Raw genomic sequence first — 26,687 nt, 5'->3', positions numbered from 1 at the left:
CATTACTTTTTAACTAATACTGAACAAGGAGCTTTAAATGGGAAAAAGATTAAACGAATTGTCCTTACAGGATAACCAGTGAAGAGAGAATCAAAAGCAGCAGTAGTCAACAGTTGAAGGATGTCAAGGTACAGAGCAGCTGAGTGACATGATAAGAGGCAGAAGATTGATGTGGGATACCAAGGTGAATCCAGACAATCAGAAAGGATGGATATAGTTACAATGAAATTGGACAAAGTCAAATGTACTGCTCTCTTTCTGAGGAAATATAGTAACCAAGGTAGAGGTTAAACAGAGGAAGTTTGCAAGCTGTTTAGTAGAAAAGAAAGAGAGAGGAGGCAGGGGCAGGGCTGGTCAAATGGAGAAGGCAGGAGCAGCAAAATGGAGGTGAGCAGCTATCACTGCCTTCCTGCTCCTAGGCCAGGTGGTTTTGAGATGGAGACACCTCCATAAGGAGCACTGCCAAAGGCAGGACTTGAGACACAGCACAGGACAAACACTATCCGCATGTGAACAGAAGGCTTTGGTGTTAGTATCTAAAGTGGGCAGCCCAGAAAGACCAAAAGAAGAAAAAGCAGATAAAATCAGACTTCCTGGCTTCTCTTGAATTTGCAGCTACTGGTCTATTTTCTGCCCTTCTCCACATTCAAAGGCAGGAAACAAGCCTGTGTTCAGTCTTGGAATTCCCACCTCCATCTCCATATTTACTAAAATTTTGATCATGCCTCTCAATGTCCACTGGAATTACTCCTGCCAAATTCTCTCTTCCTTGTCCTCACCAGTCACATCACTGTGTAAAGTGTAGTAGTAGTGTGTAAAGGGCTGTAGAAGAGATAAAATGAATTTGTATTTTACCAATACCCTTTTTTTTTAACAGACAGAAAAGCTTAAAAGTAGATCAGTTATTCATTAAAAGGAAAGGAATCAGTATGGTAGTATTTATTTTGGAAGAGTTATTTAAACAGTTCCAGGTATACAGATCAGGAAACAATGCAATGGCATTTTATCTTACTCTTGGGTATATATACAAATGAAAATGAAGGCAGCAAGTGTTCTTATAAGGCATGGCTGTAAAGAAACTGAACGAGTCCCAGCAAGAGAAAAAGCATCTGTAGCCAACAGGAAGCTTATGTTTCACATTTATCCAAACTTCTGTAGAGATTTTTCAGGGAACAGGAGTCAAATTGTTCTCATTTTGCTTAGAAAGAAAAGGCTACAGTCTTGATATGAAGAGGAAGCTCATGAGCCATTCAGAATAGTGGCAGCACAAAAGAAACATCTATTGTTTTTTTAAACAGGAAAAGTGGAAAAGAGAGTTTTATTACGTGTCCTAAACATCACCATCAGCACAAGGCAGTAATTTTTTTTCAGTTTTGAGGCAGGGTAATGTAGTGCCAGCTGATCTCACTGCAGCAGTGTCCTCTATTGGCCACCCCTTGCTGAAAAACCTGTCCTGCTAAAACACCTGTTCAGTGTTTGTCCCTCAGGCTGAACTGTGTCTCTCAGGGGAAACCATCACCCTCACTATATAGTGCCTTTGCAGAGAGGCTCAGGAAAGCACCCTGATGAACCTTAAAAGAGCTACAGTTCAGAAAGCTGCACATTGCCTAAAGAAATATAGGTTTTTATCAATTCTTTTTGCTCTCATTACAGGAGCTGATGCAAAAGTGGAAAATTAAAAGTCGGTACTGATACTGAAGTTCTACCAAATATATTCTAAAGAATTATTAATTATCTCTGTGACAGAGCCTGCACATCCTGGAGGACCACTCCTTCGTAGTATCAAATGACTACATTTTCCTATCAATGCTCATACAGGGGAAACACTCCAAGGATATAAACTCACTGGTACAGCTTTTCCTGCCTTAAGCAATAGGGCTTTTCCTTCATCCTGTACTAGGATTCCTGTGTTAACTAGGTAATGCTCCATATGATACTGCTGGGTTTGTCTCTATTTCCTGCCAATTTCTGTCTCCCTTGTTTAGGATACATGTCCTCCAACCCTACCCCCAATTATTTCCTTACATAACTCAGTCTTTAAGAGCACTTGACATCCCCAAGGCAAAAAAAACCCCCATGAACATGTGCTTTCAGAAATACAGGCATTCCTAAACAGAGAGAGAAGATTCTACAGATTCTCCTGATTATTTTACTCCTATGGCCATTTTAAGTGTCTCTAATTTTATGTCCTTTATGTCTGTAACAGACCTATGGCATCTTTCAAGATGGAACATTTTGAGTATGTCAGCAAAACAGCTTTATCTTTTGAATCTTCTTTTTTCCTACATTCTTTTACTACAGTTTTAATTCCAGTTGGAATTGCTGACATTACACAAATTATTCCAATGCGCTAACAGGCCATCTTTTCTTATTTAACTTTTAAATTGCTATTTACTATTTTTTGGTTTATCATTCTTTCAAATTGCCAGTTTATTCCAATTAAGTTTTTCAAAATGCAGCACATTACCAGTAAATAAAAAAACTCCAACACATTACTTTCATTTATCTCCAATTCTTTTTAAGTTCTGCATTTAAGAATAAAATTCAAATGAAGCCAGTAAGATCAGGTTTTTTTAAAAAATGAAAATATAAAGACCTTTCTCCTACCAGTAACATTACTCTTTGAGCCACCACAAGCAATGTGACACCCTGCAAGATGCCACAGAGTACACAGTATGCCAAATTCAGATCAACCCTTCTGAAGTGCACAGATGGAGCAAGTGGCCACCACACTTTGCACAGGCAACATACAGTGAAATACCTCTTTGCTTGGAAGGTAGTTTATTCTCTCCCAAATGCACACTAATATATTTGACACTTGTGTTCCGGCTAACAGACCTAGGAAGGTATGAAATTGAATATTTATGAGTAGAGGGGTGGCTCACACACATTTTGCAACCCATGAGAACTTAGAGAAGAACAGTGGCAATGCTGAACTCTGATCCTAAATTTCTGTATGGTTACCAAAAAGTCCCTCTGCTGAAATGTGGTGTATGATCCCAAGGAAATACATGTGAAAAAGTAGATTTAGTTTGGTTTCTAAAATTTTCAGAAATAAATTTATATTTTTCATCATCCCACTGACTTCTAAAAGTTACTAAAATCTTTGTGCTAGAATTGAATGGAAAAATTGTTCCGTTCAATTAGAGTATTGACCTTGTATTTCAAAAGCATTCAGCTGCTGTCACTTGGAATTCAAGACAATTGGCATTATCAGCATGATCCTGGATAATAAAAAGGTCTAGCTGAAATTAAGCCAAGCTCCATGTGGTGGGTTGACCCTGGCTGGATGTTGGGTGCCCACCAAACTGCTCCATCACTCTCCTCCTCAGCTGGGCAGAGAAAGAAAATATAAGGAGATAAGTGGACAGAGATATCACTCATCACTTATTGTCACAGGCAAAACAGGCTTGAATTGGAGAAAATAGTTTCATTTACAGCCCAGTAAATCAGAGTAGGATAATGAGAAAAAAAAAAATCATTAAACACCACTCCCTTCTTCCCAGGCTTCCCCTTTCTCTACCTCCTCCTCCCCTGGCAGCACAGAGGGATGGGGAATGGGTGTTCTGGTCAGTTCATCACACGTTGTCTGCCACACCTTCCTCCTCAGAGGAAGACTCCTTACCTTCTTCCTCTGCTCCAGCATGGGGTCCCTCCCACAGGAGACAGTCTTCCATGAACTTCTCCAGTGTGGGTCCCTTCCATGGGCTGCGTTCCCTCAGGCTCACACTGCTCCAGTGCCCGCACTGCCCCCACGGGGTCAGCGGTCCTGCCAGGACCCTGCTCCAGTGCAAGCTTCCCACGGACCTCCTTCAGGTATCCATCTGCTCTGGCACGGGGTCTTCCACTGCTGTGGGAGGATCTCTGCTCTGGGCCTCTATGGGCTGCAGGGGAATCTCTATTCTGGCACCTGGAGCACCTCCTTCCCCTCCTTCTTCTTACTTTGATGCTTCTCTCACGTGTTCTCACTCTTCTCTCTGGATGAAGTTGTTGTGTACCCTTTCCCCCGGCTCCCCAGCCCAATTTTCTTTACTCTGTTATCCAGAGGCACAACTTTGCTGATGGGCTTTGGCCAGGGGCAGGTCCATCTTGGACCCCACTGGCATTGGCTTTGTAGGACATGGAGGAAGCTTCTGGCACCATTTTACAAAATCCACTCCTGTATCCCCCTGCCATCAAATACACAGAAACCCAATACACCTCAACATCATATAATTAACCCACTGCTGTGCATCAAGTAATTGTGTATTTGCCACAACGTGCACAGCAAAGCATTTAAATTGGGTTGGCACACATTTCAAGACTTTTCCCCAATAATGCAGACAAGCAATTATTCTAGTTGCTTTCCCGTTTCTTAGATGTTGAACCACAATTAACTACCTTACAGATAAAAAGTGGAGGTTACAAATAGTTCTACCTGTAGGCAGAAACCGAGACTGAAGAGATGAGTACAAAGTTGCAAAGAGAAGTAAAATTAACCAGATGAAGAACAGTGTTTATATAACTGAAACACACTATCCTGCAGCAGCATTTAGTTTTGTTGCAGGGGAAGGCATCTTTATTGAGCAAAACAAGTCCGGGTAACTCAGACCAACCCAGTAAAATCAGATGAAGAAAACAACACTTTGACGAACATTTAGATTTATACATTCCATGTATTTGACTGTGACAGATGAATTTATCTCAGCTTTGGACAAGAGAAAAGGCTTTGGACACTGGCCTTGATGACAGCACTAGTGACCTGAGACTATGCCAGGTGTCAGCTGTCATGGTGACACCCCAGTGTCTGTTTTACTCTGGATTTTTGCATACTAGGGAAAGTTGAAGAGAATTTTTTCATTTCAGATATTATGACAGCTGATAGCAACTATCAGCTAACCGCTTTTAATTGTGATTTTATTTGGTTTCAGAAAGAAGAAAAATTAAAATTTCCAAAGTTTAGGTTTGTAGACCTCATTAAAGTGATGGAAAACAGCCACTTTAATACACAGCAGGATCAAAATCCTGTAAAACTGATACTCTGAACAATGACCATGATATTTGCACAACCTTAAATATATATTGCAGATGCTTTATTTTAGCAGAAACAGTTCAATCAACATTCTGCAATTCAAATTATGAAGAAAATCCTTGTGATACCAAACACATTCCAAAGCCACATGCCAGAACAGAACCTATTTAACTAACTGGGAAAAAAAATTAAATAAATAAAAAGCAGGAGTTTTAGACAAGAATTACAATAAAAACAGTAGGTTTTTATTTTATTATAACTTTGATTCAGCCAGTGGCTTTTGCTATGGAAAGTTTTCCATGGACAACATTGCAGTCCCTGACCCAGTCATGAACTAATTTGTTCTGTCTCACTCTGGACAGCCCTGGAAAAAGCACTTGGGGTTGAACTTCAGTGAAGAGTAAAGGTGAGCACTATAAAAAGCAGTCCTAAATAATCTACCTCCATCATGCTTTACAAAAAAAGGGAATCTGGTCAGAGAACAGAATGCCTAAATATGACTTGAGAACAATTTACATCCATTTCACATTGTAAGTTCATGACAAAAAAAAAAACACCAGAAGAACAAAACACAACTACAAGAAAAGGCAAAAAAATCCACTAAACTTTGCACTCTACTGAACCAGAAATATCCATGCAACCACTATTTCTATATTATGATAGTATTTTAAATTCTGATAGAAATATATAGGACAGTCCCCAGTCTGTAAAGATTACCTTTTATATACACAGTATTTCACCTAGGAAACAGAAAGAGAGATGAACTTATTTATTGAGGAAGTATGTGCCATGGAGTTTCCCATATTTTGCCCAGTTCAGTGCTTTACCTAAAGCACTACTTTCTGAAAGCAGAAACTTTTTATTGGAAATGTCTCTTGATCTTGTAAAGCATGAGAAAAACTGAAAACAAAACAAGGCCAGGACTCATAGTGCTATTTTCATTAAAGGCAAGAAGCTGTTTTCACCTTGCCATGGACTGACTTCTCATCAGTGCTCCACAGAACATGCACAAACACTGCTTGAGGCAGTAAAGTGAAGCCATCAATAGCTTAGTAAAAGTATATTCTGTGTTCCTAGAATGAACATCAAGATGGGTCAAAGAACAACAGGTGAAACCACCTAAGCTTTCACCATCTCAGAACCAACTCAAGCCCTTCCACAGACTGAGGAACATTAATAATAAGCCTTGTCTCATAAAGAAGGCAGCTAATGCAAACATGCTACTTTGATACATAACTTTTTGAGTGCCTAAAAAAATTGTTATAAACAATTTTTATTTGGTTAACAGCATGAAGAAGGCTTGGCTAATCCCTTTCTGAAAACTTACTCGACATTCAAAAATACTGCAAAAGCACTAGGACCTGGAAAAAGATGTTGAGGATGACATTTCTGCTGAAAAAAAAAAACAAACCTAAAATACGGGAAGATAAAGAAAACAAAGGCAGATTGGAGTCAGGAATGATTATATTTATTTTTTATATCAATGCAGAGGCCAATAATTTTCTTTTGCAAGGCTTTCTTTTTCACTGCCTATTACAATTTTTACTGCAGCTTCAAATGTGATGGTAGTGAAATAGTGCTGTAGTGAAAATAATCTATTTTCTCAACATAGCTATTGGTACAGAATCTTCTCCTAGTGACCTCAATTCATATAATCTAAGAATCTTTAAAATCTTGGAACCAATCATACTCCAGGCTTAGCTTAAAGTTAATCTTGGCCCGGTCTGAACTTCTGACTTTGAAATCCAAACTAAACTGTTTTAGACTTCATTAGTCCAATGTCCAATTCCTTAAGAACTTGCCACCTCGGAGACAAATCCTCTGCACAGAGAAAGATCACAGAGGTGAAGGTCTTTGTCTTGGATTACTGTGCTGTCTCAAAGAGAAATCCACATTAAAGGCCTTCTTCCAAGTCCCTTATTCCCCTGTTACCTGCTCACTTCCACTTAAAGTTTGTCAGCAGCTCTGCACAGAATCCTTCCTGTTCTGCATCTCCCCCAAGTTTTCTTCTGTCTTTGATCTTTCATTACACGTGTCTTGTCCTGCAAATGTTACTCAAATAACCCCCTCAGACAATGGTTTCCAGCAATTTGGGGAAGTTTTAAGGCAAGATTCCTTTTAGAATGAACTATCCTGAGTTCCACATCCTATTTGTACCTCTCTCTAATTAATGCTGCGGCACTGAAATTTGTGTTTAAAGTATCATTGTAAATAGCACATGTTTCTTTCAAATGCTACAAAACTTGCTGTATGCAACTCTCTAAAGCGTTTGATATATTTTTATAGTGTTCCAAAAATGCTAATTACCAATACAACATTCCCTCCTCCACATCTTTGCCTCCTGCAATAAGCCTGAATAGCTGAAACACCCATTTTAAATGGAACTTCCACTAGTAATTACTCTCTAATAGCACCTTTCAAAATCAATTAATAATGCTTAGTTCCAGAAAGAAGTCTTCAAAAAAAAAAATCCTAAAAACTCTACTGGTCAGCTGTAGCTTATGGGTTTTTGAAAGATAGTGTTGTTTCTGTTGTCCTCAAATCATATTTTTTTTCTAGGGCAGTCAACACTGACCAATAGTACAACAGGGATATAAGTGATGAGGTCAAAATAAAAAGGTATATTAGCAGACCCCACATCTTTCATACATTTGAGCAACTAATAGTCTACCAGGACTTTTCTACTTCCACTGTACACAGAGACTTTGGATTAATTTGGAGACATCAAAGCCCTAAAACACATTATTGTCTTAACATGGATACACAGGAACATCTTATGCAGAAATTACTGCAACTCACTGAGTAACTCAGGGTGCAGCCATGCTCATCACTTTTACAGCTGCAACTGCAGCAGTTCTAAAGTATAAAAGACAATCTTATATGCCAGAAATAACACCTAGGAAAAAACTAATCCAAAACAAAGACAAAAATGTGACAGGTTCTTGGGATTTTTTTAAAACAGAAAATGGTGAATTTAGATATAAAAGATACTGTAGTAATGACTACTGTGTAACTTAGGTAACATCACTAACCCCACATCCTCACCCTTGGGGCTGAGCTATGCTTGGTGGCTGTTTTTTAAACTACTCCATGAAATATGAGGTATGTAAGACTTTCACAAAAATGTGACCCTCCTTGACATCTTCTCTAAGCACTATATACATAAATGACTTATGTTTTTTTTGCCAAGGAAAGATTCTGAATATCAGCTGGAAAATCAGGCAGAAAGTTGCAGCAGAGATAATATAAAGTTCTGCTTACTGTAGCTTACAAGAATATTAAGAAGCACAGATAATTAACAGAGTCCTGCTTCAAAGCATTTCTAATTCTAATTATTCTGTAGGAATATTGCCTTTATTTCTACTCAGTCCAAAATACTTGTGTTGTTGAAGAACAGCTATATGTTCAACTTGGGTACTATTTCCAGTCCCACGCATCTCCAAAAGTCCTGTCAAGGAAACTTTCTGTGTTTGGTCTAAACCTAGAACAACAGTCCCTTCAAAGGGGGACTACAGGTCTTCAAAGAAAACTTCAAAGCAACTTGTTCTGGCTATGAAAGTTTGAGGGAAAACTGCCTCATACTCTTTGAAAAGCTAAACTATGCAGATATCTAGATGCTCCCGCCCCGAAAGCCACAGTCTGCTTTTCGAAAAAACAGCACTGAACCCCAGAAACATATTAATAAATCAAAGGTAGCAGGTATTTGGCATATAAATCTGGAGGAATACTCACTTTGAACCTTTGTCCCATACGGCTTCCTTTAAAAAACTGCCCAACAATCATCTTTCCAAGACTGCAAAAATCTAAACCTTGCAATTTGACACAGTTTCTAAGATTTAGGAGCAGACTTAACCAGAAAGAAATACCACTATTATGTGTATATGGAAAATATTTTCAGCAAAATCTTGAACTATCAAAGACCTTACCAGCCTATCAATAGTGGGAGGCTCATCAAAACAATGCAAAGGTGATGTAGGAATAGACCAACCTCTGATAGATGCAGGTGAAGGAGCTCGATCATCACACCACAATATCAACATGCAAATAAGTTAATAAAAAGTTAATAATTTAATAAATTAATAAACTTAATATTTTTAAGATTAATAAACTTAATAAGTTTAAGTATAAGTATAATGGGGAAATAAAGCCAAAAAACCCCAAAACTTAAATAATAAACCAAAAAATCCTTGCTTTGTAATCAAAAGTTATAATTTTGTTTCTGAGTGGATCTGTTGAACTGATTCTAACTAAAATTAATCCACTGGGTGGTTCAGACTTTTTTTTTTTAAGCTTTCACAACAAAAGTTTTAAGATGTAGCCTGAAAGATAAATAATCAATTCTTCATAACTGCCTTGAAAACAAGTCACAAGTTCCCTTACTTCACAGGCAAGGGTAGTTTAAAGAGTGTCAGAAGTCCTCAATAGCAGGTTGCAATTACAATAAAGTCCCTTGATCTACATTTCATGACCAACCATTCTTGGAGATTGTCCCTAAACAGCAACAATTTTCAGCTTCAGTACTATAATTTTGTTCCTTTGATCTAGAGAAGAGCACAGGGAGAAGCTGTTGTAATGTTTGGTGGTATTTGGGGTTCCTAGTAGATGTGGTAAAATGGGCAAGCAAAAATGTGTACAATAGACTAGAAAAAAGAAAAGTTTTTGTTTTCAGAGAAGGCTTCAGCAAAGAGAAGCAGAGGCTCTATAACTTGAATAACTCTTCAAATAGGAGAAAGAGCATAATCCTGCTACTGAAACTGTCCTGGGGCAGAATTTATTGAAGAAGCTGGTCTGGTATGGATGTTGATATACTGCACAGTATGACCAGACAGCATTAGAAACAACGTTCACATTCCCAAACAGAACGGTAGCATGGTTTGAATTCAGTTTATAAAATCCTAGTTGTTAATTTTGACTTGTATTGGATTAGTTAAAGCTCAAGCCTAAAGCTGCTTTAAATTTCCCGAACAGCTCCCCTTCACCTGACAGAAAACTGCTGCTGACTGTTGCCGTGTAACCACAACTATAAACCAAACTTCAGGGCACAGCACAGCTGCAGGTGCTCACTGTGCCCAGATCACAGAAGGGCTGGGTTAAGCCCCGAGTTTTAACAGCCAAAAGAATACAAAGAATGTATTTTCAGTCAGCAGACGTGGCAGGCACAATTCTGAGTACATCTGCTGTGGACAACTGCTGAAGCAGTGCCTTCAGCAAGAGCACACTCCAGGAGAAGCATCAAGTGACTGCATTTCTCTCTCCATACCTCTGCCACACAAGTCTAATGGTGAGGGTCCTACTCCTCTGCCTTCCCAACAACTCCAAATCTGGCTTTGCTGAGCCACTTCCTTAGCACCACTTACTTAATTCTTCACAGAACACATTTTGCTGTGTATTTTACTTTCAGGAAAACTCGTTTTATCAGTGTGCAATCCCTAAACAAAGTGGTCCAGTCATCTGAATCAATTCAGTAAAGCACTAAAAATAGGGATGCAAAACAGATAACAAAATGCTCACCTGGTTGTATTAGTTTTGCAAGCCAACGACTTTCAAACAGAATGATTCTTCTTCATCATCAAGGGATTCTCATTAAGTAACCAAAATCCAATTCTGTCATGCATGCAAAAATTAATTCCTACTGTAAAAAGTGGATTTTAACTCAGTGTTTTGTGCTGTTGTGTAAAACATGCCGAAAAAAACCTCAAATTTTTCTCATTGGGAAATAAGGATTTGGTTTAATTAAAACATTTTGTGAGAACATAGGCATTTCATCAATATTTTAAACAAAAACAGTGGCAATGTTTTTGAAGCGCTCCATCCACAAATGAGATTGGTATTTTGTCCCAGTTAAGCACAAAGCTCAGACATATCGGAATCTCTCACAGAATGAAAATTCCCTGTGAACACTTAGAGGCTTGAAGCTTGAGTCTGCAAGCAGATGTCATGATTCATTTCAAAGTCTACTTTTATTTGTACCAGAAAAATTCTCCACAAATATGAACTGAAAAAATCTTGGAAAAAAATCACCACAAAGACAATAATTTATTGTAAACTCTCCCCTTCTTCAAGAGTAACTTTATATACCTTGAAATTAAAAATGTCCACTACCCATTTGCAGCAAAACTAAAATTTCTTTAAAGAAAATCCACAAAAGCAAGTATTTGTTTCAAAGTATTGACTCTTCAGTTTCATATATATGTAAACAGGATTATTCAGTGAAACTATGGAACTACTCTGAACCACCAGATTACAGAAGCTGAAGGGATGAACAGGGGCAAGAATTTACACAGCCATGCAATCTTCACAACAAAGCATGTGAAGAATTTCATGATAATGAAATGCTCTTGAAGTTTGTAAGCTTTCTAAACATTTCAAGTATCAGTGTCTAACTTTATGAAGTCTTTTGTCTACCTTCCTATACAAGTTTTTACTTGAATCTATCAGAGAATTTGGCACCAGTAGCATTAGAACAGAGGTGAGGCATGAAGTTCTTTTACCCTTCTCCATTTTGAGACTCCACATGCTCTTAGTATTCTGAGCACTACTTCTCCAGTTATGCAGGTTTTTAGGATTTATTTTGAGACTTAATCATAATCTATTGTACAGTTCTTCCAAGATTAAGAATTAGGTTTTAATTTACCCTTCATCCAGCAAGGAACACATTTATATTTCCTAACATTCCCGAACCTTGTGAAATACATTGTGTATTCCACTAGCAAGCGTTTGTGTAACAAACCAATACAGGAAGATTTTAAAAATACCTTTCCATGTATACACATGACAGAAGCAAAGATAACAGTCTAATCATTGCTGATCACCAGTTTTGTTTATTCATATCTCCACTTAATTGGGAAATGTTTTACTTAAGGACTTTTAAGTGAAAGTTTAAGTAAAAGTAAGTTTTTACTTTTCCCTTTCTCAAATACATATTTGGTACAATGCAACACACATATCAGAAACATCCCTGAGATTCTGTTCTTCTGACTACTGCTCACAATGCTCAGGAATTGAATAGTCTCCAGCTGTTCATCCCTTTTGGCTTGAGCAGAGGGATGGATAAGAGCAGCAAACTTTGTCAACCAATATCCAGAGCTGGGGAGCAGCAAATAGCTTAGTGTGAGAAAGATCTGGAGGCTTTCCCTCCTCTCCTGTGCTCAGTGTGCTGCTGACCAGTAGGAATTCCTATCTAGCTGACAAACACCCATTCAAGCCAAATTACTGCAAGCTGGAGCTGGATAAATTCAGATTGAAATGTGCACCATACTTCTCAGCAAAAGAAAATATTCATCTACTTGTAGCAACTACCATGGGTTATGGCAGGTTCTTCTGTAGCTAGAAACTTTCTAAATATCAGTTTCTGTGCTACAGTGGATGCTATTCAAATATAGCTGCAACACTGGGAGCAAAATGAGAACATTAAACCCCTTTGTTCTGCTTTACATAGCAGACTGGGGATAGGTGACCACAACAGATCGTTCCGGTCTTTTCATCTCTGCACCCATGGAAAACTTCCCCTCATTTTTTAACAGATAATCATTGTGCTCTGTTACAGAGAAAGTCCTCCTATTGGCTCAAAAGACACTGCAAACAGTACTTATTTTGTACTTCACTGCAGTTTTGCATAAAGCCATTACAGTAACTGCTCAACAGCTCTGCTAACAGCTTTAGGATGCTTATTTGCTTTATTCTATTCCCTCAAGAAAGCAGCCCTAGTTAGTTCAGAACACGACCTACTTGACAGAAATATAGGTCCAGCAAAAGCACCATCAGCAAGTATTGCACCTTTCACAGTGCTATGTGCTGTGCTCACAATGTGCTGCTCCATTATCCAATCTTCTCTTTCCGTCAGAAAAACAATACCAGGACAAAAAACCCTGCCACAACAGCACCTTAACAACAGTGGACATGGTCTCTTCATTATTCATTTTCCAGCCTCTGAGTGAACAGATCTAATCAGAAGGACATTGTTTCCATCAGTAAACACCTTGTCTCATTTTGATACTCATCCTGATCATTACCCTTTGGTCAATCTCTGCATTAACCTGACACCCTGCCAGCCCACAGCAAATCCTGGATTCTCTGCAGGTCTTGGAAAGGAAAGAAGTTAGTGCTTTATGTTTTACCACTGCATTAAGGATATTGTTGGGAAATATCTTCCCGTAGCTTTAAGCACATCTGTATGCTGACACGAGCAGTTGCCTTGGAAACTACTGCTCAAAATGTAATAAGGACAGAAGATGTGTCAGCCAACAGCTTCAAAATTGTTCTCATCATCAAACTACACCACTCGTCAATTTTTGCAATATTACAGGAGCTGCCGCTAAGTAATTCTATCAATTTGTCTTTGCAAAGCAAGGAAGTTCCTTCCAGTAAGGTAGCTTGTGTATTTACAGGGTTTCAGGGTGTGGTTTTTTGGGTAGAGGGGGTTAGATGTAGAAGAGAAATAGCTCACTGCTGGTTACAGCTAATCATTCAGCACTCTGATATCTGAGAGGAAGAGAAGGAAGAGAGGAAAACCATGCAGTAATGGCTTTCACTCTCCCCATTCAGGCAAGATTAAGCCACAATCTTCACTTAAGCATTTCAGTGTTGCTGACTGCAGTTCGAGATGTACACACTTAAGTAACCGAATGACAGCTGCTGAAGGAAACAACTTCTGGATTCTGAACAGAATAAAATAAAATTAAAAGGACTGCTTGTCACAATCATGGTTTTGCTCCTTCAGCTATAGAAACTAAAATATTCACTAATAAAAAAATTAGAGTTCAGATGATTGTTCAAAACATACTATAATGGCAAACAAGCGATATTTATAATACCATTGTGGTCTATTTCAGCATGGGGACAATGTCAGGCATACAGGAACTAACTGAGCACAAAATTAACTAATGAAAAGTCATTTCTCTGACTGATGTAAAAATCCTTGTAATATTATATATTTTTAATTATCTGCAATACATCAAACATGTCCTAAGTTTTGACTAAGGGATGCAGAATCCCACGTTAGCATGCAAGAGAAGAATTTTCAAAAGCTTTCAAGGTCATTTTTGCTAAAAGACATCTTTTTCATGAAAATAAAAGAAGACGTTGCCTGCTTAAAAATGTCTGTGTAAGGAGATTTTGCATTAAATTCAGGAGCATAGTCACTTGTGCCCTTCTTTCAAACGTATCCCATGGACCCACAGGCAGGGCAAGGAGAATAACAGAGACACAAATTTGACCTCAGGAGAAATTAACCCATACACCATGATACCAGCCATAGCAGGTAGATGCCATGAGTGCTCACAGGAAGATGTATCCATGTTCTTTTGCTTACTGCTGCTGGGGATTTTTTGTGTAAATGTATAGTTTAGATGTCATGCTTCTAATAAAAACTGTCTTACCGATGTGCTTCTCAAACACAATTTCTTCTGCCTTCGTGTCTAAGTACCATGTTGCACCCCCACAGATTTGGGGGAATCTAGGACAAGCCTAACTGTAAGGCTTGCTTAGTTTTTATCAGTCACTGATTAACAGTTTAAAACAGCAACTTCCTTCCAAATCAACATTGTTTATTCTCACCCAAATCACTCAAACGGCAGAGGAAAAAAGGTTAAGTACATAATGCTTGGAGCTTGCTTCCAGCTCATCGCCTTTCTTAGGGCTTAGATGACCCTGGATATCCCAGACAACCAGCAGAGCCCCTTGCCCTAATCCACAGCACTGCTCTTTGAAAGCAGCTCTCATTCCTCTGTTTTTACTACATGCTCTATCTTAGAAATGTTCTCTTGAAATTATTTATATCAGTTAATTCACTTATTATTTCCTACTATGTTCCAAACAATCCTCTTATCTCCCTATTATCAGTCAAAATAATATGTGTAATTGTCACAATTATTAATTCTCCAGCACATTTTTTCTCTTTTGTTTTTAATACTTCTAGATGCCTAAAGCCAATCTGTGACAAGAATCTGATCTGTGATGAAGATCCAGAATGATGAGTTAAGTGTGTGCCTGTGAGATGGTTGGATCATGATAACTGATTCAGTATGAGCTTCCTTCTATCTTTCCTGGCCTCCAGCATAGCTGCAAACTTTACCTCAAGGGATGCAGCAGCATCAGCACAAATTTACCTCCAGACCTTTCAGCTCAGAGATCTCCATGCAATTATTCATACTGAGCTGACAAGCTGTAAGAAGTGATTTCCTTGTACCCTTATATTAGCCTCCAAATGGTCTTTTGTCACAACCAAGGCAGCAGCAAGAGATATCTTTTGGGGAAGCCACAATCTTCCATCTTGACTGCATGTACAGTATGGGTGAAACCTTTTCAGAAAGATGCCAGTGTCAGGGAGGTTGCTGTAAGATGGCATCCTAGCAGGTAACTGCATTGCTTCACGCAGGTGATACAGATTAATTATTCAAGCAGTTTGATAAAGAAGCTGTACAATCTCCAAGATTGTCCTCTACAAACAAAAGGAGACACTAAAACCGGTAGTCTGCAGGCTCTGTGAGCTCTGGAAGTTCTTGCTGATTGATGTCAAATACTAATGCATGAGCTTGGTTTTATCATAATTAGGAAATTTCTCACTGTAGCATGAAGAAGGCCAAGAAGGCACTGGCAAACTGCACAGAGTCTTTGAGCCTTTGCACCAGTTTTGCAGTTTTGCAGCTTGTTGTAATGCTGAGCAAAAATTCATCTCTTTGTCTCAGAAACAATAGCAAGACTGAGGTTTCTGGATGAAGCTGAAGTATGTGACTTAAAAAGTGACTTAGGAATATACAGTGAACATTGCATTTGTACCTCTGCCTACAGAGATGCCTTGTTCTTGCCCTCCCCAGCTCTCCTACCACCCCTAAACAAAACAAAAAGCCTGTCACCAAAAAAGATGGAAATAACACTCACACTACTCACTGTTAGAGGACCAGTATTCCATTTTAAGCATTCAGTTCCTATATAGCTTGCACAAAAACACAGGCACAGGTTTTAAGGCTTCCTTAATATTTTCTCTACTTATATGGCCCTAGACGATAGGGTGGGGCAGAGTATTTTGGGGGTTGACAGGGAGGGGGTCAGGTTATTCCTGAAGAATAAAAAAATTAGAACTTAAAAAAACTACCCTGTGATTTTAAAAACAAATATATTACACAAGTCAAGAAAGGTTTCAGCTTGTTGTCTGAAGACAGACCATAGTTAAGGGAGGACAGCAGACTTGAAAGGGTAATTCATTGCATCAGTGGTACCAGATTATTTTAAAGGAACAGAATTGCCCTGTGGAAATATCTACTTATATCTAAACAATTAGCTTAGACACTGAATTTCAGACAGTTAGTGCTAGATGAAATGAATCACCCCTTCCTTCATTCTTTTCTACCTGCCTTTGCCTGCTGGAAATAAAGGAAATAAGTCCCTGACTGTAATTCATGTAGAGCTGATACTGTTGTACACTGTCCAGCATCTTGAGTTTCTCATTTGTTAACCCCTGTGAATCTCTATCCTATAGGGAAACAGTAGGATACTGATATAGTTGGTTTTCATAAAGCAATAATCCAAAAGCATAAAATCCCAGAAACTGGGTTTTTTCATGTGTTCATAGAATATTAACTTATAGGTGTTCTCCTGCAATGCCAAACATCACAAAGAAAGGGCAAAAAAACCCCATACTAGAGACTTCAAATGGAAGTACCTCTTCAAAGACTGTCAATCAGTGAAGCAGACCTTTTCAAATGAGGCACAGTAGGTAGCTGAGACAAACAAAACTTTAATCCATCTTGCTCTTTTCCATACAAAAACATGTAATTTCAATAAACACAAAGAAAAATTATATACCTACATCCAAATCTGGCTATCTAATAAATTCTTTGCTGAATTTTTTACTATTCAAACAGTATACAAATACATATCTACCAGTAAATAGAGATTAAAAGTCATACATCAGTTTTGAAATTCTGTAGCTCTAGCTTCTCTTCCTTCTAGATTTTGATCGAAGTATCTTAAAATGTCTTACCACTCTCCTTATAGCCCCATCTAAATTTTGCATCTTAAAAAAAATAAATCACATATAGAAGGTGACAGCTCTTAGTTTAGGAGGAAACAATGCCATTGAGCAAGTATCTATAGGTTCTACTTCTTTCTTTTATCCACAACGAAACCTTTTCTTACTTTGGCACTAAATGTCACAGTGAATTTGCATTCTTGTCTAAGCACGGGCCCACTAAAGCACAGTACTGAAAATGTTGTCCAGTTTCTCAGTGAAAAGCCAATGATGTTTTAAAATAATAATGGCTCTTCACAACCTGCGTGGCAAACTGACTAATGGATCTGAGCTTTGGAAAAAGAAATGCTTCCAATGACACAGAAAGGAAGGTTACAGGACTGGGGATGCCTTTTAAAATACAGTCACTTGGTGAGAAACTCAAGACAGGGAAAATAGTTTGTCAGACTACTTTAGTTTAGAAGTACAGGGGGAATCTCATAAGCCTCACATATATTTGCACAGGCAAGAGCCAGGGAGTTTATCTGGGGAGATGGCAGATAATGCAACTTACATTTAAGCATGCATACAATGTACAACAAATAGTATGCAAGTTGTGATATGGTTGGTCCTCCAATTAGAATAACAACTGTGTGGTGAATATTTCAGCTTTGCAACACTCCTGACAGCAGAAAAAAAAAGATTCTAAGCTGGCACTAGACACTCTGTATGCAAAATTACCAGCCTCAAAAATTACAATAACAGTACCTAAGTTTTATCAAGTATTTCATAGAATCATACGCTCTTTAAAATTGGAAAAGACATCTAAGATCAAGTCCAACCATCAAGCTAGCAGCACCAGCACCAGCACCACTATTTACTTTAGTGCTCAAAGTTATGGGGAGGTAAAAAGCAGAAAGATCCAGAAGAAAAGCTGTAATAAAATTTGACATAACACCAAAAGTCTTATTTGATGCCACCCCAGAGCAGGGTCAGCCTGAGCATGCAGCAGGATTACACCTGGAAATGTTGCACATCCTTGCCCAGGGCTCAGCCAGCTGACAATCAGCAGAGAGCCCCATTCTGTTCCTGTTAAGCTTTTTAAATGACCTGTTATTTCAAGAATTGCTGTTCCACAGCACGGTCTTGGATGGAAGTGTGTCTTTTTACAGTATGACTGCAGAATATCCCAGCACTAGGTTTCCAGGAAACACATTCAGCATTCACGCAAATGCTCCAAGTGTCATGATCTCTTATGGCTGCTGCCATTTCAGATGGTTCTAGTCCCTCAGTGATGCAGGAAGCTCCAGATCAAATACACAATTCAAGTTCTTGCCAGTGAAAGCCTCTGAGGAACTGATCAACCACCTTCACCACTTCTGACTCTACGGCAGAAAATCAAAGTTGAGAAGTAGGCATAGCTCCTTCCTCCTCCAGAGGGAAGAGGAGCTTCTAGCTTACAGAGGTGGGAAAGGAAAATATTTAGCAGAAGTACTGAGCAGCAGTGAGCTGAGACTGTGTAAGCTGAACCATGGCTGGAAAGATGCCCAATGGAGATGGATCTGGCCAACAGCCACTGAACGTGAGCCAGCAGTGTCCAGGTGGCCAAAGAGGCCAATGGCATCCTGGCCTGTGTCAGCAGCAGTGTGGCCAGCAGGAGCAGGGCAGGAATCGCCATAAAGTACATAAGCATTTCAAGGAAAACTTTTAGAAATACCATATTTACAGTTTTCTCAAGACCTGTGCTGGGCTTCCAATATCTCAGAACCAGCCAAGCTTGACTTCACTGCATTTTTGGAAAGCTCTTAGCAGGCAGATAAAAATTATGAATATAGAAGTAACCTCAGGTGTATTCAAGAAAAGCAAAACCTTGGACTAGCCTAATGAGGCAGTTATATTCTAGAGTGGAAAGATTGTATGTTGTCTGTACAGTATTGCAATAGATCTCTCAGTAAGAGGGTATGAAATTACTAAATGCACTCAATGGAACACCTGAGCAATTAACAGAAAAGAGGAAGAACTGGGAGAAGGGAAGGCTGTAGCTTAAATACCACCTCTGGCAATCTTAAATGCTTCACCCCAAGCATTTATCCACAAGCCAAAGCCTTTCCATAAGGGAAAATAAATGTTTTGCTTCACTCTGGAATGTGCTCTAACCATCAGGTCAAACTGTCCTGAACTGCAGCCCTTAACTCCATAACGAAGCTGTTTCACTTTGCAAAGTACACCACAGATCATTATTAGTTCAGAAAGCCAGCTAACATGAAGTACCACAATTTTCTAGTCCAGATATTAGCATACTCAAGAGCACAGAAAACCTAAATATCAGTTCCTATAACCATGCCATTCTTTTATTGTTAGCTTATAGCTCGGTAAGATTGAGGCATCCTGGTCTTACAGAGAAAGGCAAATCACCTATTCTGGGTGACAGCTAGGTTGAAGAACTGAAGATCAAGTGCTTTTTTTTTTTTTTTTTTTTGTGTTGCCCCTTGATCTTAGCAAGTGTCTGATTTTCACACTTGCAACTGATGATTCATCTATAAAACCACAAAGAGAAAAGCAGCAGCATCACAGTTTGCATTATGTAATTACAAAGTATGTTTACCCCAGAAGTCCCCCTGTCCTTGGAGTTCTCCACCTCTGATTCACCACACAGCTCATGCCTGACACAGGTTGCTCATATGGACCCCATGGGACAACTTCACCTCTTCCTTTTCCTGTAACTCTATTGAACAATCCTTGAAATTAGCTTTCAGTTAAAAACCCTTATGTTCTAATAAAGGGTTGGTAACAAATCACTGGAAAGTGCTCAGCCCTCTCTATCAAGTCTGCAACATTAGGCATCCATGAATCACACAGTAAATTCAGTTTTGCTTTATGCTAGGCAAGGTAAGGTGCTGATAAAAGACAGATACGAGATCATTGACTCATACCAGAGTACTACTTAAAATGCTGAATTAAAAAAAAAAAAGGGGGGGAAGATCTAAAACATCTCAAAGACTGGTATCTTTTAGATACAAATAAGGATGGAAAAGGCAGCTATTTTAAAAACTGCTGGCAAAGAGGAAATCCTGTTACTAGCTCACTTCCTGGCAGAAACCTGAAAAAGATGAATGAAGAGAAAGCAAATAATTCTCTCTGGTCTTACTAATGGCAAGGTAATACAAATTACTAGAAGACTAGTACATTTTTCTGAGGTATGACAACAACTCTTTACCCCAAAGTTTAATGCAAGCTAATCACTGATACTTCAGGTACAGACACATATGTGATCCAGGAATGTAACAGTACTCCCCCATACACATCTCTTCCTATTCCTCCCCCTCTCCTATTTTGCATTGCAGTCTCCAGCAGAAACTAGCTCTTCACTGTGTTAAGAGCCATAGTGAAGAACAAGACTTCTCAGCATAAGCTACCTTACTTATTCAACAGGTAAATTAAATACTCACAGTTGCTGATACTGTATGCATTTCTTATGAGCAGAATTATTCTGCATGCATTTCCTTTCTTTCAGTTTCAGCTTCCTGATCCCACAAACAGAGCAGCCTTAGTAAGAGCACACAGTAATGGATAATGCCCTTTGACCAGAGATATCAACTGTAAGAGAGCCACAACTGTAAAAATGCTTCACCTGTATCTAAATGTGAAATTAATGGCAAACACAAGTGATGGTCTAGAATGTCCTATCAGAAGGCCAACCTGACATGACAGTACTCAATGTTAAACTGAGATGGGAAGTTCACACTAACTGCCATCAATGGACAGGAGTTTACAACTCTCCTGCCTTGGGCAGAGAGATCTTTCACTAGGTCAGGTTGTTCAAATCCCTATCCAACCTGGCCTTGAACACCTTCTGTGTGACTCCAAAGACAGCTGTGAGCAGTCTGAAACACAGTGCCTCAAATCTGACTGGTGAAGGATCTTGCACCTTCAAACAACACACATAGGCACAAAACAAACATTACATAATACGCTTGGAAGGTCAGAATAAAGAGAATCAGAATTGTAAGCTGAAAAAAGACTGTTGTTCTCTCCCTTCCTAAAACTAGCAGGCACTGGGAAGCAAAAGCACAACAGTATGCTGTTATTCATTTTCAGGGTTTTTTTTTCTGTAATGAGGCAAAAGAGGACAGAATATGGAGCAAACACTCCTCCAAAACATGTAGGTCCTATGTCCAATTTTTATCTCATTCCTGAATTAGTATATATTAGTATATATATATTAGTATTTCATTCTGGGACTTCAAATTATATGAAAGCTTTTGTATTAAAAAAAAGGGCATCTGATTAGACCTAACAAATCCTTTGCTTCTAAGTGTTTTCTGCTCAAAATAAAAATCTACTATTTCAAACACTGTATATTTTTGTTTTGGCTCATTAACCCGAGCTGGGCAAGCTGTAAATAGAAAGCTCTGTTTTCATTGATTTGTTTTTTAAATTAAAACAATGGATTCAGCAAAAGAGGCAGAATGTTTATCATTAGAAATTAATCACTCCAGCAACTACCTAAAAGACAAATGTTGCTGAAAAATAGTCTTATGATAATACATTGTGAATAGTCTGAATTTTATTCACAGGCTTACTTTTAATCCTAAAGGCCAGATGCTGCCTGTTAGAAAAATGTACTTCAGCCAAAACTGTCATCATCTCATATATGCTATAATGACAGCAGAATTTCTACCAGATTATGCCCTTTTATTTTCACATCTCTGTGTGTGCAGATCTGGGCGTGGGAAGGACTTGCAGATTCACAGTCTGGAAAAACCAAACATGGTTAAAACCTATTTAACTTGAGATTAGGTGAAGCTTCTGCTTGCCTATACAAAACCTACTGATTTCCAAGGCAAAACTGATACCTCTTAGTGAAGTTTTTTCAGAGAAAAGAGAATAAACATATTTGTATGTTATTGTTAATCAACTGTACTTCAAGCTAATCGGGTTTTCCGAGGAAGCCAGTATCTGAAAGTTACCCTCAATACCGTTATATTGTTGCCCTGAGAATTAAACCTTCTGATCTTGTTTTCATAGTTTCTAGTCACTTTCCCAGGAAAGTAACTATAAACATAGATGTTTATACATTCCATTAAAGAAATGTCTTTTGATGGACATTTCTCACGGCCAGTGTGGTTGGGAAGGTGGTAACCTGACTATCCAATCCCTGGTCGTTGTTGAGAATCTATAAATACTGGAACCACAAAATAAATCACTCTCCTTCTCCTATCACACACTGAGCTATGTCTGTGTGAATCGTTTCGTGTCCAACAGTGACATGATATTATCAGGGCAGAACTCACCCTTTCTGCCTAAAATGCTCAAGACAAATTTATTAAATGGGTGCAGCAATGCGAGTTTTATGAATCCTGCAAAAGATGTATCATCCACATGTGGGTTTCCTCTGAGTCAGTAGATAAAAGTTTGACAAAAAATTACATAAATGTAGCAAGTAAAAACTTTGCCATATCACAAAGTTTTACATTACAATATAATGTGAAATTTTTATTGATAGAATGACACCTCTACCACCATGTTTATTTTTCAGGACTGTACTGCTCATTGCATTTTACAACTTCCTTGTGAAGGGAAGAGGAGGGGCAGACACTGATCTCTTCTCTGTGGTGACCTGTGGGAAAGGCCTGAAGTTATGTCAGGGGAGTTTTAGGATATTAGGAGAGGATTCTTCACTAAAGGATGGCTGGGCACTGGAACAGGATCCTCAGGGAAGTGGGTGGTCACAGTACCATCTGACAAGAGTTCAAGAAGTGTTTGTGCTCTCAGGCACATGGTGTGACTCTTGGGGATGATCCTGTGATGGGTCAGGAGCTGGACTCGATGATCCTTGTGGGTCCCTTCCAACTCAATTTATTCTATGATTCTGTGATAGAAAGGCCAGAGAAAGTATATTACAGTCTCCTGATGCATATTTTCAGAACTGACATAGATATTGAAGAAACCAAAGACTCAATCGTGTTTGACCATTTCTTTCTTAGAATATGAAGCCAAAGAGTCTTCAAGTCAAGCCCTCTCAATATTAAGTCTTCTCTGATGGGTAATTCAACACAGGCAATGAGTGGGAATTTTATTGACCACTTTAGAATCACAAAATCATTTAGGTTGGAAAAGACCTTTGAGATCATCAAGTCCAACTGCTAACTCAGTACTGGCACATCCACCACTAAACTCTGTCCTCTGTACATCTACATTACTTTTAAATACTTGCAAGGTTCGTTATTGAAACACTATCCTGGGCAGCCTGTTTTTCCATGAAAAAACTTCTCCCAGTGTCTAATCAAAACTTTCCCTGATACAACCTGAAGCCAGTTCCTCCTGTTCTGTCACTTAGGAAAAGAGACCAACCCCCACACAGCTACACCCTCCTTTCAGGTAGCTGCAGTGAGCTGCTCCTCATCTGACTTGTGCTCCAGACCCTTCCCCAGCTCTGTTGCCTTCTCTGTAAGAACTCCAACATCTCTTGTAGTGATGGGCCCAAAACTGAACACAGGATTTGAGGTGTGGCCTCACCAGTGCTGAGTACAGGAGGACAATCCCTGCCCTGCTTCTGCTGGCCACACTAGTGCTGACACAGGCCAGGATGCCATTGGCTTATTGGCCACCTGGGCACAGTCTGGATTATGTTCAGCTGCTGTCAACCAGCACTTTTTCCACTGGGCAGCTTTCCAAGCACTCTTCCTTCCTCCAGCCTGGTGCGCTGCTTGGGGTTGTTGTGGTCCAGCTGCAGGATCTGGCACCCTGGCTTTTGTTAAACCTCTTCCAACTGACCTCAGCCCATCAATCCAGCCTACCCAGATGCCCCTGCCACCTCTCCCTGCCCTTCAACGGATCAATGCTTTTGCCCACTTTGGTGTCACTTGCAAATGTCCTGGGGGTCAGGACTAGTACTGAGCCCCAGGGACACCACTAGTGACCAGCCACCAGCTGGCTGTAACTCCATTCTCCACCACCCTCTAGGCCCAGCCATCCAGCCAGTTTTTTACCTAGTAAAGAATGTCTAAGCCATGTCTAAGCCTGTCTAAGCCACGGCTACCAGTTTCTACAGGAAACTGTTGTGGAAAAAGTGTCAAAGGCTTTACTAAAGTCTAGGTAGATAATATTCACTAAGTAAGGTCATTTTGTCACAGATCATGTTGGTCAAGCAAGACCTGCTTTTCATAAACCCATGGTGGTTAGGCCTGATCCCCTGGTTGTAACATTCAAGCATCTCAGTGTTCATGGGACTGATGCTTAAAATGTAGGGCTTAGCAAGAAACACTGAGAACATGAGACAGAAAAAAACCTGAATTTATCATAATCAAGTCATGCAGAACGACTTCTCAGAAACCAGCAAATTTGGAATGCCAACACACATGGAAATGAGACAGAATGGGACCCTTTCTGTTCATGGTATTTAAGGGGAAAATAAGGTGGGTTTAACAGATTAATGTCTTTTCTTTGAGACGCAGTGAGGAAGATGGATAGGATTTATAGACAACCAGACATGAAAACTCATTTCACCCCTGTGACAGACTATTTAAAACTAAATGTTTTGGCCAAAAGGCAGATGTGGAGACAAGCAGCTAAAACGCTTCATCCTGGTCTGTGAAGTCAGGACAGTCACTCTCACATCCAAAACATTCACTATATTACAGAAAACATATCATCTTAATATATCCTGAAGGTATCAAAAGCAGGACAAAAAATGTCTATATAGTAAATGTTCTCATAGTTTCTTCCTTCTGAGGCAGGATCGATATATATTTATTTTTAATAATATTTGCAGCAAAATAGTATCTCCAGCAGAAAAAATACAGTTTTCAAAATATCCTGATTCATGATGAATACAATATGTTGTAGATCCTAAATCCTTAGTCTTTTGAAGGCTGGTTTGGCCTTTGGACTCTCACTTTTAATGAAGTCACATTCAGGTAACTGGACCTTCCTAATAGTATCTGAACTCAGAGAACCAACATAACTGGAGGCAAACATAAGTTTAATGTCAGTGTTGGTTGCAATAAGATAATTTCCACCAGAAATGTCCATCTTCTACTGTTTCATCCAATCACATTTACTTTGCTTTTATGCAATTTTACTTCCTGTATCAGAAATATTAGAATAATTCTGCATAACCACTAAAGCAAACACATTCAAAGCAATCAGGAAATCTGAATATGTAACACACTGCTCTAGAGAATCAAAGGAGCCCTGTCAACTCAGATTGTCCTGAAAAAGGGTTCATTATCAGCCGTAGGAGTAAACACAAAGAACAAGTACTCAGTGCAATGTTACCTAATGAAAACAGAAAGCTCCCCTCAACAATTGCAAAACTGTAGGGTGCTTTTACTGGAGTTTAGATGATAAGCACAGAAAGAATGAATTAGGTCAGAAGTCTTTCAGAGCAAATGAAGATATTCTGGGTGGCTTAGGTTTTGTTTCTGTAAAGGCACAAGCAATCAAAGTAGGTCTTTCTGCAGAAGGAAGAATAAATCATGAACAACTGCTGGGAGGATGTATTACTGTGCTTGGTAAGAAAGCACATACACTCATACTCCTATCACTCAAACAGGGGTGACCGATGCAAAATGCCCTACACTTTTGACACTCAGTGGGCCTGGCTCCTCCCAGAACCACCTTCAGCCTATTTTATAAGGGAACAGGAGACTGGCAGAACCTTGGCCACCACTTAGACTTGAAGAGTTGTGAAACAAACAACATTCAGAAGGTGGTTTTGGTCTGAGATGCTTCACAGAGTAAGCACTTGCAAACTCCTCATAACCACCAGAGTAGTCAGAAGGTTCCCAAGAAAAACAAACAGCAACCTTCCTTTGCAGCCCCAGGAGACAATCACCAGGGCTTTTTTCCAGAGAAAGGTGAATTTGCATAAATCCCTCCCCAAGAACCACCAATGCTCCCCAGCCTGCATGGATTCTCCTAAGAGAGGATTAATATAAAATCCTGCAAGTTCTTTTATCTTACTTAACCTCTTTTTCACCTCCAGACCACAGAAATCTTGCTGCAGGTATCTGTTGTGTTGTTTCCAAAGCAATATAGAGAATTTATTCTGCTGAGGTTCTCCATTCTCTTAAAACCGTAAGTCATGGCATATGCCAAATAATCAGGGCCAGGAGGAATAGTAATCACAGGCTGGGTACATTGTGCTCTCCTCAGCACAACTAGAAAGTCCATTTGAAAAATTTAACTGAAACACTTCAGTTGAAAGGAGGAGAAAACACTCATGACTTACAGGCTGTTCCCAAGAGAAATGTATCCATGTCTGAGCTATCAAAAATAAGCTCCAACATAGAAACAAACTCAGTTTGTAAATGTTTTTATATCAGCCAAAGAAAGAACTTTGAAATAAGATCAAACAAACACTTAAGTTACTTGGCTTGTCTGATTAGTTTGATAGATATTTTGCAATGTCACCACTCTATGACAAACGCCAGCCCTTTAGAGCATGACATGGTACCCTGGGAACTGCAACTGCATTACCCTATCAAGAGTGCTGTCCCAGTTAAAGTCCACAAATCCTCAACATAAAGCATTTGTACAATTGCACTGCTGCACTACAAATAACTTGAGTGTGCTACCGAGTACAGTGAACAGTATGCCCATTGATTTGGATAACCTGGATGTGTGTCAGGGTAACTAACACCTTTTTGCTGATTTTCAGGAAACAAACATTTTTTTCCTTTGAAAACTATTTCTCAAAAATAACAAACAAAAGAAATGGGACAT

At 39.1% G+C, this 26,687-nt stretch overlaps 1 protein-coding gene across 3 annotated transcripts in view; it reads right to left on the bottom strand.

The window, feature by feature from the left end:
* The window catches only part of DCLK1 (doublecortin like kinase 1), a 235,011-nt gene that overhangs the window by 152,268 nt on the left and 56,056 nt on the right, over positions 1-26,687 (bottom strand). The window lies entirely within an intron of this gene.

This window comes from Cyanistes caeruleus, chromosome 3, assembly GCF_971803275.1.
Source record: "Cyanistes caeruleus chromosome 3, bCyaCae1.hap1.1, whole genome shotgun sequence".
Lineage (NCBI taxonomy): Eukaryota > Metazoa > Chordata > Aves > Passeriformes > Paridae > Cyanistes > Cyanistes caeruleus.
Note: the sequence above shows the minus strand (reverse complement) of the source record. Positions and strands in the feature narration are given on the sequence as shown.